General features: G+C 46.8%; 1 protein-coding gene across 1 annotated transcript in view; it reads right to left on the minus strand.

Moving 5' to 3' along the window:
* Positions 1-13,401, minus strand: part of NXF1 (nuclear RNA export factor 1) — a 537,434-nt gene that overhangs the window by 341,923 nt on the left and 182,110 nt on the right. The gene's annotated exons all lie outside the window — the stretch shown is intronic.

The raw sequence follows: 13,401 nt of genomic DNA on the forward strand, positions 1-13,401 counted from the left end.
AAATACAGATACACTTATGTACTTGTAGGCAAAGAGAAATCTTTGAAAAGGCAAGTACTATATTTTCACTCAAAAACCATTATAAAAAGCAACACAATACTTTTGGTATGCAAACCAAAGTATAACCTTCAGAATAGCAATATGCAGTTCAAGGTGAATCAAGGCTAATATAACAAATGTAGGATGGCATTAAGCTATTATTGGGGAGTAAAACCATATTAGTTAGATTGTTTAGAATACAGTAAGTAATTCAAGGGATGCAGACCCTAATGTTAATAACCCACAGTGTTATTCAGTTACAAGATTCACCTAGTTATAGCAACACTGTTACAAATTTACACCTTACAACGGTCCCATGTGTTTATAACAGATAAATAACGAAATCAGTGACTGAAAATGAAAAATTACAATTGTTCTCTTTTTAAGATGCCCCTCTGTTGTGGCGAATTTTCAGAAATGTGCCAATTCCCTTCTACCCGAGAGACCCACCAGCTCTTTTTGCTGGACTTTAGGCCTTTTAATTTCTAACCTGGAGAGAGTGAGACCTTTTCCCCCCACTCTCATGTATTTTTCTGTAATTTGGTCTTCGTTTCTTTTGGCTTTGGGTTCTGACAAACTCCATAGGCATCATCCTTACATTGTGACACAGCACATTCAGTGCAGTGGCACACAGAAGTCTTAGATTTCCCAAAGGTTTAAACACCTTCTCTTGGTAAAACTACACTTTCCAAGAGTAGTGAAGTGAAATGGACTTTACTTGCACTCAGGGGTGTTGCTAGGTCTGGAAAAGACCTGGGGCTACGCTAATGTGGGAACTGTTGGGCTTGTGGGGGGGGGGGGGTGGGGGGGGGGGGGGAGGATAGCTAGCCTTTTGGTTGTAGCTCCTGAAATTCTATCCGGGGTTACAACCAAAAGACCAGGGGCTATAGGCCACTTAGCCCCCCCCCCCCCGCTCCAGCAACGCCTCGGCTTACACTTGTAATTTTAGGGTGCTGGAGGGCTTACCTAGTATCCCCTTTGTCTAGCTTCTCATGTAACATTTTTATGTTACCCTTTCCTCACTGAATGGCTGGTGGCAGCGGTTTTGTTTTAACTACCGTGGTGTGCATGTTTGTCAGAATGGCCCCGGTCTTTTTTTTGCCATTTCTTTGTGGAAAGGTCCTTCTTCAGATTTACTCTACGCACCAAACCAGGTTTGGTCCATTGTTCGCTTTGCCTTTGGCAGGGTTCACGAGTGAAGCCCGCCTCTGGCTCCAGGGTGTCTGGGGTAGCCAGGAAGTGTGGGTGGTGCCTGAAACTCCATGGGCTTAGTCTCCTACGAGACCCAAATGCACTCTGTAGTGATTGGCCGGGTGACTTTCCAGTAAAAAAAACAGCCACCCTGCTGGGTGACCGACAGCTAGGCTTGAATGAATGGTAGAGAACTGAATAAAAGGCGAGGCTTTTGGTTTGGAAGGCAGAGTCAACCACTTGGCGAAGGAACTGAAGAAGAACTTGAAGTGGACACCTGCTGCAACTCCTGGACCGTTGGTTTGCACGGTAAGCCCTGCTGCTGTGCTGAAACTCCAAATTCCAATCGACAGAGAAGCCCCTGCAAGGACGGCTGGTCCCACCAACTCAAGGGGAGAAATCAACTCCATAGAAAGCCACCTGGACATCCTTCTCCGAGCTGGTTGAATTTCCAGAGTTGCTGCTGGAAACTGTATAGCCAGGGAGAGAAACACCAGATTGTGTGCGTTGCTTTTAAGCTGGCCTAGAGCTCCAGGAAGATCCCAGGAAGCAGGACTGACCGAGCCCGAGCCACCTCAGCAGAGTGCGGGACCCCAGAAGCAAGGAAAGGCCCATCTCGACAGCCAGGAACCACAGTGTTGCTATTTGTGGTAGAGGCAAGAAGCTGAAACACTGAACAGCCACTGATTTGAAGATTGCGAGCGGTGACCGTCCCATTGCAGTGCAGGAGTCCCCAGAAGTCCTCCCTCTTGTCCCCACGACTGAGGTCCAGGAGCAGTGAGATCTGCAGAGCTGCACAGGAATAGAAGTCATCTGCTGCCCTTTTTCTTCAATTCAAAGGTACTGTACAAAGTCTGAGAGAACGTACCTCTTGCTGTAGAGTTGCTTGCATCTTCTACCACTCACAAGTCCAACGGCTTGTGGCCCTACATTTGATTCTTCTTTTCTTCAAAGACTTCTAAAACATTGTACAAAGACTTTTCTACTTGCCTACCAGAAGTGCTTCATCCTATATAAGACTTTTGCCCATGGACTTTGACCTAGCCTGTTATACTGAATGACTCTGCTGTGGGGATCCAAAAATATTTGCTGGCTTAAGAAATTTGTGGTCTCTTGTTCTAATTATGTTTTCCTTTTACCAACTTATAACAGTATTCTAAATGCAAACATTAAGATATTAATGTCCCCAGCACCCTAGCTATTGAAGTCACCCGAGGGTGTAGGTTGCATCTGTGGGCCGCCCCAAAAGGGTCTTCACTGATTTAGAAACTAAGTGTACAGTATTGAAGTGTATTTGTGTGTTACTATTATATTGTTCCTTTCTGAAGAAGGCTTATTCTGACTGATAAATTAATAATGGTTTATTCAAGAAACCTTGAGTGTAAGTTTATTTGAAAACTTGTCGCTGTGAATCTCTGTGCATCTCCCCTACAGCTCACATTGACCCCTCTTGAGATACTCCTGGCTGCTCAACACGCTACCAAAACTGTGTAGTACTAGCTTATACCAAAGGTTGGGTTTCGTATACCTGTAGTGTAGTCAGAGTTGTTTGTAGTGTTCCCACAGGGTGCTGCATATAAGCTTTGCCTAACATTCAAGTTAGGTCAAACCCAATTGGTCAGAAACATCAATACTATCTATATTACAGAAATAGTTCGTTCTAGCAATTATACTTTTCATAAGATTGTAACACAATTCTAGGGTAAGAACTCTAGCAGACTTTTCAGAACGGCAATCAGCAGTTCAAGGTAAATAAGAACCTAATGTACGGCTGTTTTTAGAAATGCAGTAAGCAGTTCAGGGTAAGCACAACCCAATGGTACACTTAGGATGCCAAGAGCTATTCAAGGTGAGTAAACCCCATTTGTTAGGCAGAGTTTGTATGCAGTACCCTTTGGGAACACTACACAAATATGACAACAAGTGTAAGCAAACCAACCTTTGGTATAAGTCTGTACTACACAGTTTTGGTAGCGTTGCTGAGCAGCCAGGCTTATCTGAAGAGTGGAATGTGAGCAGTAATGACGTTACACAGAGGTCTACAATCACAAGTGTTCAAATAAACTCTTACACTCAAGGTTTCTTGATAAAACACTTCTTTATCAGTCAGTTATAAAACATTCACTAGAAGGAGGCAAAAATAATCACACCAATATACTTCAATACTGCAAACTAAGTTTCTGAATCAGGCAAGACCCTTTTGGGATGGCCCACAGACACAACCCTACACCCACAGGTGACTTTAGTAACAAGGGTGGTGGGGACATTCATATCTTACTGTTAGCATTCAAAATACTTTTAAAGAGGAGTAAAAGGCAAAGGTTATCAGAACAAAACAAGATTACAATTATTCTTAGACAGTGGAAATACTTTAAGTCCACCAGAAGAGTCAATTCAATTCAATAGGCTAGGCCAAAGTCAATGGGCTAAAGTCATGCATAGGATAAAGCAGTTCTGGTAAGTAAACAGAAAAGTATCTGCAAAAGTTCTCAAAAGTTGTTTGTAAAAAGAAGAATCATATGTTGGGTAACAAGCTGATTAGGCCTGTGAGTTGCAAAGGTTTCAAGCACTTTCACTGCGAGAGGTAAGCTCTCAGTCTTGTTTTACAGTACCTTACAATTAAGAAAAAGAGGCAGATGACGACTTCTGTTCCTGGCAGTTCCTGCAGATCTCGCTGTTCCTGAGCCTCAGCCGTGGGGCCAAGAGGGAGGGCGTCAGGGGACTCCTGCACTGCACTTGGATGGTCAACTGCTAGCAACTGGCAAATTTCAAATTTGGTGGCTGTTCCAGCTTAAAAGTAACACACAAAGTGGTGTCCCTCTCCCTGGTTCTATGGTTTCCTGCAGCAGCTCTGAGGAAATTCAACCAGCTCTGAGATGGGTGTCCAGGTGGCTTACTTTGAAGTTGATTGGTCCCACCAACTCAAAAGGGAGAAGTCATCCTTGTTGGGGCTTCTCTGTAGATTAGAACTTCACAAGTAGGCACTGCAGAAGGGCTTCACTGGCCAAACCAATGGTTCAGGAGTTGCAGCAGGCGTCCTGTTCAAGATCTTCTTTGGTTCCTTCGTCCAGTGGTCAACTCTGCCTTCCAAGCCAAAAGACTCCTTTTATTCAGTTCTCTCCCATTCATTCCAGCCTAGCTGTCACTCACCCAGCAGGGTGGCTGTCCTTGCCGGACAGTCAGCCAGCCAATCACTACAGAGTGCATTTGGGTCTCCTAGGAGACTAAGAACAGGGAAATTCGGGCACCTCCTCACTTCCTGCCCACACCAGACACTCGGGCGCCAGAGGCGGGTTTCACTCCTGAAGCCCGCCAAAGGCGAATGAACAAAGAGACCAAACCTGTGTTGGCGCACAGAGAGAAACTTGAGGACCTTTCCACAAAGAAATGGTGAAAAAAAAAGACTGTGACCTGTTTAAACAAAGGGGACTCAGATGCCACCTTAAAAAACATGGCTCCCGCGATTATACGTTACCGCAGCTACGAAGAGTTCGCAGTCGGGAAAAATCAAGGTAGTTAGTTGTAAAACCACTGCCACCAGCCATTCTGAGAGGAAAGGGTAGCATTTGACTGTTACATGAGTAACTAAACAAATAGGATACTAAGTTACCTCTCCAGCACTCTATTGTAAGATGGGGGTGCTGGGTCTAGGAATTTAAAAAGACTAGTAAAGTCAATTTCACTTCACTTACTCTGGAAAACAGTATTTCATCCCAGAGAAGGTAGTTAAACCTTGGGAAAGCCTGAAAGGCTTCCCTGTGTCACTGCACTGAGGATGCTGCGTGACACAAAAGAAAAAGATGATGCCTATGAAATTGGTTAGACTCCATAGCCAAAAGGAAACACAAGGGTAAAACACATTTCAAAACACATGAGAGAGTGGGAAAAAGGGTCCCACTCACTCCAGGTAAAAAAAAAAAAAATCAAGCCCTCAAAATCCAGCAAAGTGTCTGGGGGTCTCTAAGGTGAAGGGAATTGGCACATTTTTGAGAATTCTCCCTAACAATCCGTACCAGCTACAGTTAGTAAGGATAAAGGGATACTTTGTATCCTTCCTAAAAAAGTATACTAGGAGATTAGCACAGCATATTAATCTGCACAAACTTCACTTCAACAAACAAACCACTCAGACTCGCACAACAGCACACGACGGCTACCGACCGAAAAACACCCCAAGCCCAGCAAACAGTGTTAATCGGGTTGAGGCTGCCAACAGCATATCACTGCTCTCCTGCACTTTTCCAGCTTATTCCCACTAACTCACCCCCCCCCTCTTCCCCTTTCAGAGCCACCAGAGCGCCAGGTGACCACTGTTGTGAAAGTGCACGACACAAATACCCTTTAACATTAGTACACACCGCCTTATGTGGAGTGCTAAGAGGGATACTTAGTATCCCCCTTCCCTCTGCTCCTGTGATGTTTTAGTCACAGACAGTTATGGCTGGTGGCAGTGGGCATGTTCTGCAAACTATTGTGCTATTTTTTAACCACAGATTGTAGTCAGAGTCTCAATTGTGCACAATATATGTCACCTATATTCGAACAAGGTGGCTCCTTTCTTTTTTCGCCATTTGTATCATGGTTCTTTGTCTACCATTCTGGGAGGGGGCGGTCTGTGTGTGCATTTTGCCTTTGGCGGGTACCCTTGGGTGTCCGAGCCCAGACTCCAGTGTGTCTGGGCAGGTAGGAAGTGGGGGAGGAGTTAAATTCACTCCCCTGCCCTTTATCTGCCAGAGTTCCTAAATTGAAACAGTTCCCACTGGAGGGCTGGCTGTCCTAATTGCACTCCAGAATCAAAGATCGACCAGGCGAATACTGTCCTTTGTCTGTGCTGAGACAAAGGCACCAAAACCGCAGACTGACCGGGGAGACCAAAGAAATCTTGAAGACTGCTGCTAAGACATCCCATTCAGGGTTCCTCCTTTCATCACCAGATCGAGGAATCAGGAGACTGGGTCAGTCGCTGCTGCACAGAGGAGAATCCAGCTAGAACATTGAGCTCTGCTGCTGTGTGATTAACCAACCTTTTTCCTTCCTAAAAGACTTGTGCTTTTGCTAACTAAACACAATTACTGTATATCTTTGTCTTTACACGAGCGCACAATAGTACCAATCATACAGTACAACTCATTAGTGTCAAACTCACAAGTGTACCCCGAGGAACTACCATTGAAGCAATGGCTTTTGAAAAGTTTTAAGAATTCTTATGTGCAAGCTAAACAAACTTAAGTATTTATCTACCATCGTTGTGTAAATATAATGTATATTTTAATAACATTTTATGTGCAAGTATTTCTTTGGACTATTTTATTTACTGGGTTCAGTGTACTTACCTACAGCTCACATCTTCCTCCTATAAGCATGACTGCTCTGCCACTCTACCAAGGTTCCTTGAGTAGTACAGACTTAATACTAAGAGTTGGGGACCTGTATGCCAACGGATAGTTTTATTAACCCAAACAGTCTTTAGGAAAACTCCCAACGCCAAGCATGTCCTCTGGCCCGAGTCCGAGGTGTTGACGGTGGAGCATTACTACATGATACATGGATTGGGGGCGGAGAGACAATGCTAGCTCAACGCCTACAACCAAACGGCAAACTCACAAAACCAGGTCACCCCACAAACAATAGGGTTTGACCTGTTAGGGAGAAGAACAAGTTACTTACCCCGGTAACGTTCTTTCGACTGGATGTTCCTCCCACGTATTCCTCATCTTTGATATTCGTATCACTCAGCTATGCTGCTTTGGCAAAAGAAAATGTCCACCAGAGGGCGCTGTGCTCGATGTGGTGTCGATGTGCCTCGAGGGCTGCAGTCACACAGTGACGTCATCCGTAGTGTAAATAGCTCGAGCTGCGCCCGTTGGCTTCAGTTCTGTTTTTTTCGTTGTCATCAATTAAAGAGCTGACCAGGCGTATCCCCAGACCGTAAGCTCCCAGGAAGCGCGGAGTGCAAGCACATAAATTGTATGGCGCGTTAGGCTGGGAGGGGCAATGAGGAATGCGGGGGAGGAACATCCAGTTGAAGGAACGTTACCAGGGGTAAGTAACTTGGTTCTTCGAACGGACTGTGTCCTTCCACATATTCCTCATCTTTGATAGACTCCCAAAGCAGTGCCAATTTGGTGGAGGGAGTACTATTTAATTTAGTAATGCACTGTGTGCAAAACAGCCGTTTCAAAAAGACTCCCTTGAGACAATGTCAAATCGAAACAGTAATGTTTTATGAATGTATGCATAGAGGACCAAGTAGCTGCTGCACAGATATCACGTACTGGGACACTCCTCTGGAGAGCTACAGATGTTGCCATGCCCCTAGTGGAGTGAGCTCTTAGCCCATCTGGTGGTTCTTTGCCAGCCAGTCTATAGCATTCTCCAATCGCAAAAATTATCCACCTGGATATGGAACAAGTTACTTACCTGTAACTGTTGTTCTCCAGCATCGGTCTGGCATGGATTCACATGCTCATTAATATTCCCTGTCGTCAGGCTGGAATCCTCGGTAAAGAAAAAAAAAAAGTTTAATTTCTGAACTGTCTTTCTCCAAATAACCAATCACTGAGCTCTGGGTCATACTGCACAGCAGCACTGCTTGGCGACTCCGGACTCTTCCCTGGAATCCCGGTCGACGCAGTAGAATCTCGTGAAGGTGGGCATCGAACTCCATGTAGCAGCCATACAGATGTTCAGCAGGGGCACACAAGACAGGAAGGCCGTAGTTGCAGCGATCGCTCTGGTCGAATGGGCTCTCGGACAGCCAGGCAACGGTCGGCTGGCCAACCAGTGACAATAGGTGATGCAGCCGGAGAGCCACCTGGAAATGGAAGCTTTGGAGAGGGCCTTCCCTTGGTTCACAGGGCCAAAGTTCACGAAACGTTAGGACGTCTTCCGTAAACTCTTTGTCCGGTCCGCATAAAAACATCAGTGTTCTAGCCACATCCAGCGAGTGCAAAGTCCTCTCGGCCGACAACGAAGGTGTCGCAAAGAACACAGGCAATACCAAGGGCTCGTTTAGAGGAACGTCCGACGGCACCTTGGGCATGAAAGAGGGGGTGTGTCTGCAGCACCACCCTTGTGTCGTGAAATGTCAAATAAGGTGGCTTACAGGACAGGGCCTGAATCTCACCCATTCGTCATGCAGATGTGATGGCCACGGGGAACGCGGTCTTCCACAACAAAAACTTCAGTGGAACTGTCTGCATAGGTTCGAATGGAGGGCCCATGAGCCTAGTCAGCACCACATTGAGTTCCCACGCCGGGGCTGGAGCCTTCAGCGGCGGGAACAAATCGAACAGTCCTTTAAAAAACTCCTTAACCAGACGGTGTGACCATAACGACGACCGTCCCGGAGATCTGGTGTAGCAGGAGATAGCCACCAGATGAACTTTGATGGAAGCATGGGCCAGTCCTGCTTTGGCCAGCTACAGCGAATACAGCAGCATTTGAGGAGCCGTGACCCGTAAGAGGGTTGATCTGTGCATGGCACCAAACGGCAAACCTCTTCCATTTATGTCCATAGCATTTAAGACTAGATGATGCCCTGGCCTTGGCAAGCACCTCCTTGCAATCCACTGGGAGGTCGTTATCCCTGAACTCTAATGCTGCAGGAGCCAGGCCTTTGGGTTCAGCGATCCTGGGTTGTGGTGCAGAATTGTGCCTCCTTCTCTGGCCAGAAGATGTGCGACCACCAGAAGCTTGACTCTAAGGGGATGCTTACATGTCGAGAAGGTCCGAGTACCAGATCTGCCTCAGCCACGCCGGTGTGACGAGCATCATCCGGGACCATCCGATTTGATTGACTAGTCGATGAAGCAACGGAGGGAACACATACAGAAACAGGCCGTCCCATGGGAATGAGAATGCCTCCCTCATGCTCCCCGACTGGGGAAACCGGCTAGCGAACCTCCAACACTTGGTGTTTGTCACTGTCGCAAATAGATCGATCTGGGGATTGCCCCATCTGTGGAACAGGTGATCCACTTCATCCCGCCGAAGCTACCACTCGTGGCAAGAGCACAGCTCCCTGCTGAGCGAGTCGGCGACAGTGTTCTTCACTCCTGCCAGATGAACCGGGATGAGGAACATCCCCTGGGCGACGGCCCAGTGCCACAGGTCCTGCGCTTCTGTGGAGAGCGCCGGGGATCTGGTGCCCCCCTGCTTCCTGATGTAAAACATGGTGGTGGTATTGTCCGTGAAGACATGCACCACCTTGCCCTTGAGGGACGGAAGGAAAGACGCTAGGGCCCAAAACACTGCACGCAGCTCCAGCAATGTCTTCTCCAGTAGCCACAGGCGTCTTGCGTGAAGACTTCTGGTGTGAGCTCCCCATCCTTCCAAGGAGGAGTCCGTCGTGACTGTCTCCTGGTGAGGTGGTGTCTGGAAATCTGCTCCTCCGGACAGATGTGCGCGAACTCCCCACCACTGTATCGCTCACCGGAAACTTGAGTGTGATCTTGTCCTCAAAGCTTCCTGACACTTGTATCCAACGGGCGTCGACAAACTCCTGTAGTTGATGCATCCGCAGCCTGCACAGCTGAATGAGGTATACGCATGACATCATGCCGAGCAGAGACTTGATGGACCTTACCCTTGCGATCTTCAGGGCCAACAGTCGTTGTACCTTGCCCAAAATGGCCGCTATCCTCGCCTCCGACGGAGACACCAGTCACGACACTGTGCTGAGTCGGGATCCCAGAAACAGCACGTCCTGCGATGGCATCAAGCAGGACTTTACATAGTTCACCGAGAACCCCAACTCCGCCAGCAGGCGCACAGTCTTCGCTGTGTGATCGACGGAGATCTCCTTCGAGCTGGCCCGGTTCAGCCAGTCGTCCAGAAAAGAGTAGACGTCAATCCCCCGTAGTCCCAGCTGCACCGCCACTGGCGCCAGGCACTTAGTGAAGACCCTGGTCGCTGACTTCAATATAAAGGGAAGGGCCTTGAATTGGTAGTGCCTCCTTGCACCACGAAACACAGGAACTTGCAGTGCCCTTTGTGAATGGGGATGTGTAAGTATGCATCCTCCAAGTACAACGACGACAGGAAGTCCCCCCTCTTCCAGCTGTCCGAGCTTACAGGCGGCTGCAGCAGGGGCTGAAGGTACACAGTTGCCGTTGCTGGGGCTGATCTAGCACCCTTTCCTTGTCCACTACGAGGCAATCTTTTCTGTCCCCTTTGTACAGCGTGTCCTCTTTCCCTTCCAAATGAGGAATAGAAACAAAGGATGACCCCTACAGGAAGATGAGCCCGAGTAGGGGTGATGCTGAGTTTGACGTATGGAGGTGCTAAGTGATTTAGCCGCCGCCTTAGAGGTCTGCAGCTTCTCCAGGCTCTCATCTGCCTTGCTACCGAACAACCTCAAGCCGTCAATGGGCATATTGAGTAACCTGGCCTGCACATCCGTTGCCAAGCCAGATTTTCTCAGCCACGCAAACCTGCTTAGCATGGTGCTAGAAGCCATGAACCGGCTGATGCGGTCAGCAGTGTCCAGTCTTGACTGGAGACACTCACCCATTGCCTCCTTCCCATCCTTCACAATAGCCAGGAAGCCGTTTCTCTCCTCGCCTTCCGGAATGTGTTCAGCCGCCATACTAATGCAGTCCCAAAGGGTGTAAGTAAACCTTGAAAGGGTGCAGGTAACATTAGCAGATTTTAAGGCCATACTGCCCAAAGTAAAGATCTTATGCGCCCAGCCGTCCACCCTCTTGTCTCTAGCCAGAGGAATAGATGGATAGGCAGACTGCATGGTTGATGTGGCTGCCTGAACCACCAGGCTTTCGGGTGTAGGATGTTTTGTTAAGTAATCCGGATCAATACTGGAAGGCCTATATTTTCTGGAAAAGGTTTTATTTATAGCGGGTCCAGATTCTGGATTATATCAGTTTGCCAAAACTCTTTTCTGCAGAGCTGCATTAAAGGGTAAAACCAGGTCTTTCTGAGGGCCTTGGGTCGGTATATCGGTCATGTCATCCTGTTCGTAGGTTGGAGAGCTACTGCTCCAGCCCATGTATTCAATAACTATTCATGAGGCTTCTGTATGCAGAATCTGCATGCTCATTTGGATCAGGCTTACCAAATTCGAGCTCTGGTGAGGTGTCTAATTTTGGACTCCTGATCAACAAGTTGGTAAGGAAAAAAAAAATGTGTGCCATACCTCGCACCAAAAGGAGAAGATTCCTCCTCAGAGTTTATCTTCCTCATAAATTGAGGCCACGGATTTGAAAGTCTTTCCTAGACATAGGATGAAAATCCTCGTCTGGCAAAGGCAGAGGCCTCGGAATGGTCAAGTGACCGTCAAAAGCATTGACACAGTCATCGACAACTGAGTCGATGACACTTTTGGCAATGGCATCGATGGAACTCTCAACGAGAGCATCGAAGCATTCGACAACGGTGTCGACGAAGGTTGACAGACGCGCTGATTTACTTGACGTTGCCATCGTTTTTGGTTTTGAAGGGTCCGACTCTGATGGAGTCGACGACTTCATCGAATGCTTAGACCAGGGGTGCACAACTGATTTTGACATAGGGTCAAAAGTACCTTACATGATGCCTCTAATGGGCCGAAAAGTAAATGTGGGTGGGGCGATAGGCGCGGCAGGAGGCCTTTTCAACCCCCTTTTCATTAAACACATGGAAAAAGAATACGTTTTTGAGGTGTAACAGTGTTTGTTTGTATTTCAAACTTACATTTGGTACTACACATTTTCCCTTGTTGTCATTTATTTCTATTTAGTTATTGCATATCATCTGTTTAAGTATATATATATATATATATATATATATATATATATATATATATATATATATATATATATATATATATGTTATTGATCACTGATTGGACATTCCGTCATTTTGGAATGCTATACTTTGATGTTTGGGTTGGCCAAGAGGAGTATGGCCTTTGTTGAGTCGGGTATCCATAAAAAGCAAAGGAGGTACATCTCCTAATGGTGGCTGTTTTAGCTTTATTATTGGGTTCACTCTTGGAGTGCAACACTATGCTGCATGGCCCCCACCCCCAACCAAACACTATGCCCCATGGCCCCCAACCAAACACTATGCCCCATGGCCCCCAACCAAACACTATGCCCCATGGCCCCCAACCAAACACTATGCCCCATGGCCCCCAACCAAACACTATGCCCCATGGCCCCCAACCAAACACTATGCCCCATGGATCCACCCTCAACCAAACATCTCAACATACACAAAGTGACATACATGCAGGCAGGCCCGACACATTTCCCCCCCACCCCCACCCCGCTTCTCAAAACACACATATATATATATATATATATATATATATATATATATATATATATATATATATATATATTCCCCCCTCTCCCGCCCCTCAAATCTTAAATTTGTGTAATACCTTATAAAACCAAATGCTATAAAATGTGTTTAACCACGGGATGTGTTGGGCTGGCAGCTTCCTTATATTCAGGGCGAGGGTGGGGGAATTTTGGCCACATAGTGAAAATCAAAAGTTGCCACCCATTTAAGTGCAATAGAAGCATTTATTTGTGATTAAGCAGTTTGACAATCATATGATCGCTTTAGAAATATAATTTGTGAAAAAACACAAAGGAAGGGACACAAAAATCACAAGGTATTTCTGTGCCAGTCGACAAAAAAAGAAACTGATTTAAAAGAAAACTAAATGAAAGTTCAAGAAGCATGTTTAAGTTTGAAAAATGTGTTTTTGTTCTAAACAAGTGAAAGCTGCACAGTTGGAAAACAATAGTGTGTCCACCATGGAGGTAGCCTGCTTTTATCACTGATGGCCTCCACTGCAGTGATAGTCATGGCCCATTGCTTCCAGCGTTATCCCTTTCTGGCCAGAAGAAATAACACAGGCTGTGCAACCTTTGATGCTCCTGAAAAGAATTTGTTGCCGGAGAGGGAGATTTGACAGGGGGGGGGGGCGGAGGGTGGGGGCAGACCATCAATTAGCTGGGCAGTTAGAGCCCTCTAGGGACGCTTTTGTCAGCAGTGTCTCAGGAAAGAAAGACTTTTGTAATGAAGTGCGGCCCGCTTTGTTTTTTTACGTGGCTTGAAGTGGGGTGCACTTCATTATGAAAGTTCAACCCACTGGGGGGCCGCAAAGCACAATAGGGCGGGCCGCATATGGCCCGCGGGCTGTATGTTGTGCACCCCAGG

The sequence above is a fragment of the Ambystoma mexicanum genome, chromosome 2p, assembly GCF_040938575.1.
Source record: "Ambystoma mexicanum isolate Mex_15411 chromosome 2p, UKY_AmexF1_1, whole genome shotgun sequence".
NCBI classification, from domain to species: Eukaryota; Metazoa; Chordata; class Amphibia; order Caudata; family Ambystomatidae; genus Ambystoma; species Ambystoma mexicanum.